Raw genomic sequence first — 7543 nt, 5'->3', positions numbered from 1 at the left:
TATTAGAAACCTAGCCAACTTTCTGGGACTAAGGAAGTTGGCTATCAGGAAAAAAAACTAACCACTGACTCGTTATTAAGCCAGCATAATCTCTAACTATATTCTGAATATTTACCATTGTACCCATATGTAAGCGTAGCTCTCACCTATCGTCAAAGAAACTACTCTTTGAAATAGGCTGATACCAATAGAGAAAACCACAGCCAGTCAAAACATAGAGCACAAAATGCTGTGTGGGTCTCTGCCTCAACTAATACAACTGCACACAATACACTGCACATACGATTCAGGGATCATTGTGGAAGAGGAAGTAAAAAATTGCAAGAGTCAGAGGAGTAAGAAGGTGTATGTGAGACCACGTCTCCCTCTAATGTCAGAGCTCTACAACCATGAAGCCTTAACAACAATATGGGTGCCTAGAAAGACTTGAACAACTGAGAAAGAGGAGGAGCTGTAGGGACAGCAGAACAATTAGATGAGAGGAATAGTGTGTAAACTTGATTAAAACACACAATGTGTATATGTGAAATTATCAATCAATAAAATATCTTACCTTGAATATATCTTCCTCAGCACTTAGTTCCCTTCTGTTAATAAAAGAAGAAAGATTTTTGTGACAATAAAGAAAAAAAACAGCATTTCCAGAACATTGTCTCCTCAGTGGAATGATTTCTTTTATTTCTTCCTCAAAATATCACCTTTATTTCCATCTCCACAGACAAACTCATCAAATAAAAAAAAAATCCATAGCACTTTTATAAATGCATTAATAAGTAGCGCCTCTCTGACCATAATAAATGTGAAAACTCTACAATTTTGTTAACTTTTCCCAATTTCTTCTCTTGTACAGGCTTGAGTATCTTGTAATTTTGGTAAGAAGTCTGTACGAGAATATGGTTATTCAATCTATAGAATACCAGCTAAAATTAGAAGGCATTTTATTATAGATCATATCCCTGACATCCTTGACATATTCTTTAGCTTAATGTTGTCTATCCAGGACTTACTAGACATAATGCTGAGGCAGACAAATGGACCTTATTATGTCCACAATGCTTCTGAAAAGATACTATTTTAAAATATTATAAAATCTACTCAACACTAGATCTTATACTTGACACTTTTATGGAACTCCAGTTGCTCGGTAACTTCTTGTTAAAACATTGCTGAAAACCATTATAGCGTAACTGTCCTATGAGAGGCTCTCCCCAGCAGCTGACTGAAACAGATGCAGGTATCCACAGCCAAACACTGGATGGAGGTTGGGGATTCTTAGGGAAGACATAAACAAAGATTAAATGATGACATCTACAAAAATGTGGAAGTTTACAGAATGTGAATATAAGCAAAAAAAGTCAGAGTTGGGCAGGTTAAAGGTTTAAACTTTCTCTCTCTCTCTCTCTCTCTCTCTCTCTCTGTGTGTGTGTGTGTGTGTGTGTGTGTGTATGTGTATGTGTGTGTGTGTGCACTCAGCTGTAGGGTGTAAGAATATATTAGGAATCATAAGAAAAGGGAAAAAGAAATCTTAAGCAGAAGTGAGAAATGGAGGTAATGTGATACAAAGGGTCTTAGATCAAGAAAGAGAGTCTTTGAAGTGAGGAAGGATACCAGAAAGAGAAGAATATGTCCCATTTAAGAAAGCAGTCAGAGTATGGGAATAAAAAAAAGTAAATATAACTTGTCTGAAATCTAACAATATATAATATTTTGTAGGTAGTGTGTAGACTTTGAAAATTTAGAAAAAAATTTTTAGAGCTCTGCCTCCCTAACAGGAAAATTATGATACATTAATCCATTAATCTATGATTTTAAATATTTTCATAAACCTTTTATCATACAGAATTATTTATAAATTAAAAATCAAACTTTCTTCTGAGAGTTGTCAAAGAAGTCAGTGCCACTAAGAGATAAAGTTACAATTCAGACACAGCATAATGTACTATCTGCTAATATTCCATAAGAAGCCTGAGCATAGTGTGGGGTGTATCTGGACACACAGGGCAGTCCTATTAAAGAAGCAACCATAAAATCCACATAGACTAAAGACTAGTGTGAGAAGAGTGGGAGAGAAAATACTTTATATAGATATCACTCCACCTATGGTCTTTCCTACGTTACCCCCTTTTCATACAATACAGGGGCTCTAGTATTTCTTGTTTAATTTTTCATAGAGAGAATTGTGGCCCATATTTTCCATAATATACAGTTCACCTTATAATGAACATTTATACTGTGTGTCGTCAGGAATCTCTAAAAATCACACATGTTGAATGTAAGCCATTTGACTTGATCCAAAAATGGAGAACAGGTAGTTGTTGTGGTGTAAGGTCCACAATGGCCCTTGAGTTATTTTTAAAAATTAATACCATTAATTAATATAAACATGTAAACCACAAATAGTTGTTGAGAGTCACTGAAATATCAATTTATAATTTATTTGTCAATGTATAGTATTACCATAAGCTCAGTGCAAACCTATAAATATCACACTTCTAAAGCAGAACTCTAAGGAAACTGGCATACTTGATTTCTTGTGTTGTCAGTATGATGTACAACTTACAAATATAATTATTTATCTGCCAATCCCATTTATTTTCTTTAAGCAATATGGGTGTGATTTATAAATTGAAATAAATCTCACTTTAGAAAGCTATAAAGTCATATGTAAACCAAAACATTAACAACATATTTAAAACTTATTCCATTAGTCTAACTACTTTTTTATGCAAAGAATTTGGACAAGCTATACTTTAGACATCACTCCTTGGGGCTTACAGTCAAAGATCCTGAAAAATAATTCAAAGAGTAAAAAACTAATACATTATTTTTAAAGACTTTTTTTTAAAGGTGACATCATTGGCCTTTCTGAATACACTTATTTAAAATCCACTCTACTGAGGATATGAAAAATAATTTTTATTCATTTTTTAAAACTAAAATCTATGACTTGTCACTTAGTTGATTTTCCCATTCTGGTTTCATGGCCTTTCTCTCTGTAATCACTTTTAAAAGACTGAATGTAATGCCTGCTAGGCTTTCTTTATATAGAACTTTCCAAGTATGAGCAAATAAATATTTATTGAGTCATATTTTGAGAAAAAGCAGAAAAATTAGCTTGAGGTGAAGTACACAATTTTCTTTCTATTCATTTCACAATAGGGACAATTAATGCTTAGATGGCAGAACAATGGAATTCAAATGACTCTCTGAGATGGTCCTCATCATAGCTAACAATGCAGTCTTCAATCAGCCCAAAGAAGAAAGGAATTGAATTTTTCACTTCTAAGCGATTTTTTAGTAACTTTTCCTGAACCAATCTGACTAAATTCTGACCTGAAACCTTCCCAATAGGTGAATCTTCTTTAAACTTCAAATCATTGATTGCTTAAACTTTTTACCATTTATTCGTTGGGTTAATTCATCAGTCTGTCTACTATGGTGACTTCTCTCTATCCATATCAAAGCTATATAGCTCAGTGGGAAATACAAAACCAGCAGAATGCATCCAATTCTTGGGATTTTTTTGTATATATGAATTTTATCAATGGTTGTAGTTACATTCTATTATAATATTTCAATAAAAGAAGTTTTAAAAGGTAAAGAAAAACTTTGAGATGGAGTGGGTGATCATTTACAAAATTGAGTATATGCATGCACATGTATGTACAAGTATGTGTAAGTGTGCATGTGTTTAAGTGTGTGTATGTGTGTGAATATCTAGAAGTCAGAAGACAGCCTCAGAAATCTGATTCTCTCCTGCCATCACATGAGTTCTGATAACAAACTTAGGTTGCCACAATTGGCAGTAAGCACTCTTATAGGCTGAGTCATTGCCTCCACCCTCACTTTTACTTAGTTTTCAAATTATAATGCAATCCCTGCTCCTCTTTTCTCATGTAGCAAGCATCAGCACAAGGATATAGCACCAGCATATACACAAGCAGTAATCAAAACAAAAATTTTCACTTTGTGTTATAAATAGTTTGTTTTTAAACTAACTCAATTGTTTAAATCTGACTGACTTTCATGCAGAATGTGTGTGTGTGTGTGTGTGTGTGTGTGTGTGCATGTGTATGTGTTATTAATGACTAGGATTCCTTTTGTTCGTAAATAAAAGGATAGCCTCTTCATCTCTCACTATCATTCCATCTACTTCAACATTTGCTGTAGAAAAATGGCCTACATTAATTATATCAAATTGCTTATTTTATGATGTTCCTGTCTTCACGCTTTCTTCTTAGAGAATTTCACAACATTTTCTAAATTTTCCACATGAGTCCAAAATAAACATTCAGAAGACACAATTAATACCTTTGAGTATCTTTGTTTCAAAATAAAATATGACATAGATGCCTTTTTACAGGAAAACTTGGCTATTTTCTGCCAATCTGGACTCTATTTGTCAGCCCAAACTAGCTAGCACAAATGCTCAAATTGTAGGCACTGTGTTATGAATTTAGTAGGAGGAAGAAGAATGAGCCTATTAAAAGGAGAATTTAAAATGTCTCTTTCAAAAAATAACAAAGCATATCTGTGAATATATATTTATTCTTCCCTCGGTTTCTGAAAATTGAAAAAGTCTTCTTTTTTTTTTTATCAATTACTTTACAAGTATAGTTTCTTCCCCTCTGGAAAACCAAGTATATTTGTTAAAACTGTCATCACAAGTCCAGCTGTGATCTAGGCAGTCAGAAGGGTAATAGAAGACTTGGTATGTAGAATTACTGTCAGGCACATTTGATAAAAAGCTTGTCTAGCAGGCCATGAAACTGAAAATTGGGTATGGTGCTCCACACTTACAAACTCAGAGTAAGGAATGTAGAGAAAGTGGACGAGAAATTTGAGACCATCTTTAGACAGAAGCAAGTTGAAAGCCATTGTAGGCTGTATCACAGTATCTCAAAGAAAATGTAGGAAAGAAAAAATAGAGTAAAGAAGGAAGGAAGAGAGAAGGGAACACAGGCAGGCAGACATGAGAAGAGACAGCAATCAAGAAAGAAAGTGACAAAGAGAAGAATATACTGTTAGGAAGTCATAAACCTGTGATAAAAAATGTGTTCATGAATGAATATACATAAGTGAGTTTGTGTGTCACATTCAGTGATAGCTCTGAGATATGAATTTTTATAGTAAAATTTCTTTCTTACTGGATTATTTTATACACATATGAAGACCTAGGAAGCATTGTAATTGCATCTCCTAAATCATGGACCCATCATCATTTGGAGAACAGATCAATAAGTACATCTTCACTGCTCCTTTTTCTATATATTCATGAGAGTACCTCTATAAACATGTAAAGGCATTTATAAGCAAATATTCATTCAATTAATTCTGTTCTTGATAATTTGGGGCCTGTCAATGTTGGTCATAATATGCTTTTATAAATATTTTTCATAAATACAGATTGTTCTGGTTTGAATATAATGGGCCCAGGGAGGAATATTATTAGGAAGTGTGGCCTTGTTGAAGTAGAAGTGGCCTTGCTGAAGGAAGTGTATCACTGAGGGGTGGGGTTTGAGACCCATCTCTTAGTCATATGAGAGACAGTCTGCTCCTGACTTCCTTTAGCTGAAGATGTAGAACTCTAAGCTCCTTCTCAAGTACCATGCCTGACTGGACTCTGGTAGTCTTCCTGCTATGATGATGATGGATTGAACCTTTGAAGTTCAGACAGCCCCAATTAAATGTTGTCTTTGTAAGAGTTGCCTTTGTCATGGTGTATCTTCACATCAACGAAACCCTAGCTAAGACACAAACGAATCATTTAAAAATATTCATTTTTTTTTCACTGAGATTAGGAGATAGAACAAAGTCAGAGAATATATTGCCTGAAATGAACCAAAAGGCAAACACGATAATTTGTTTTGCTGTTGTGTCAACATGCCAAAATTATTGATGCAGGTTAAAATTTTATTATTAATTCTAATGAAAAGCATCAACCATCTTGAACACCAGCATTGCACCTGAAATAGAGGAGACATCCATAGGTTGCTGAGTAATATATCCTAATGAGCCTTCTATATGGGAGGTTGCTGGAACATTAAAAAGAGAAACATTTCTTTCCCATCAGTTTTGAGGAATTTATTAATAAATGGCAAAAAGAACGAAGACTATATTATCAAAGCAAAAGCCTAGTTTGAAATTAAGGTTAAAATAAAAAAAGAAAAAGCATTGCTATGAAAGGAAAGGTGAAAAGTGGCATTCTACGCAAAGGAGAAGTAGTAGGAAAGAAAGAAGATAGCAGTGGTCCCAAAGACAACCACCTGTGTTCCTCAAGGACCAAACATGAGTATCCAAACCTATTGTTTAAAATAAAAAGAATGAATTGAGATCTGATCATCCAACAAAAGATAAGCATCCCTATATATCAGAAGTATACAAAAATCCTACACCATAAGTTCAACCAATCCTGATGAAAGGGATCTAACCTCAACTAGAAAACCCATAACTGGCTTTAAAAGGGATCTTCAAGCTTGCCTCATGGTCTCCCTTTTCCTGATGGTTGAACCCAGCATGCTGTCTGTTTCTGTAGAATCAACTCTTTGTCTTTGCACATGCACGCACGCTCACATGCCTGCGCCCACACACAGGAAAGAAACAAAGAAAGAGAGAGAGAAAGAAAGAAAGAAAGAAAGAAAGAAAGAAAGAAAGAAAGAAAGAAAGAAAGAAAGAAAGAAACGAAGGAAGGAAGGAAGGAAGGGAGGAAGGAAGGAAAGAAGGAAAGAAAGAAAGAAAGAAAGAAAGAAAGAAAGAAAGAAAGAAAGAAAGAAAGGAAGGAAGAAAGGAAGGAAGAAAGAAAGAAAGAAGAAAACTGTTGAGCTAAAGGGGAAATGTGAAAGAGACCTTGGTGCTTGCCATATTAATGGCAAATATGAAGCAGGAAAGAACCCTAATAGAAAAATCCAAACAAAATATGCAAGAAAAATAGGAATAGGAAGGAATTGAAAGCTGTTTATTAGGATAAAGATGACAATAAAATGATTTGTGTGGGGTGGGCTGTTTTTTGGCTTATCATGTCAGTTAATAAGCTCTCTTCATAGTGCCGAATCTCAACCTCTTTGCATGATCTCTTTAGTCCTGTATCATCAATTGCAAATGAGGTTTTGCCTTCACCAATGGTCTTCCATGGCCTCTCACGGTGCCAAGCCTCAGCTGCTCTCCATACCTTCAAAACTAATACCACCTGGGTGATTCTTACACATTACCAGAACACAGCTTCTTTGTGCTCTCAGAAAAACAAACAAACAAACAAACACTCCCCAGAAGATTTCACAGCAGTGATGCTGGTCTCTTCTTAATCACTTAATTTCCTGGTTCCAGCTAACCAGCATCATTTATCCCAGTAGTGCCTTCTGTTTTTAACTCTAAAGCCAGAGTCCCATGGCCAAGGCTGCCGAGTTCTGCTGCTTGTTGGGGCTGTGTCCCACGCACGACTTCCCGCCGGCAAGGAGCACGCGAGACATAGAAATTCTTACTATGAGTGACTTTTATTCCTGTCTATTCCTCTCTCATGGTGGAAGCCCCGCTTGCGCCGCCAGGC

The sequence above is a fragment of the Rattus rattus genome, chromosome 7 (assembly GCF_011064425.1).
Source record: "Rattus rattus isolate New Zealand chromosome 7, Rrattus_CSIRO_v1, whole genome shotgun sequence".
Lineage (NCBI taxonomy): Eukaryota > Metazoa > Chordata > Mammalia > Rodentia > Muridae > Rattus > Rattus rattus.
The sequence above is the reverse complement of the archived record's forward strand: the minus strand, read 5'-3'. Positions refer to the sequence as shown.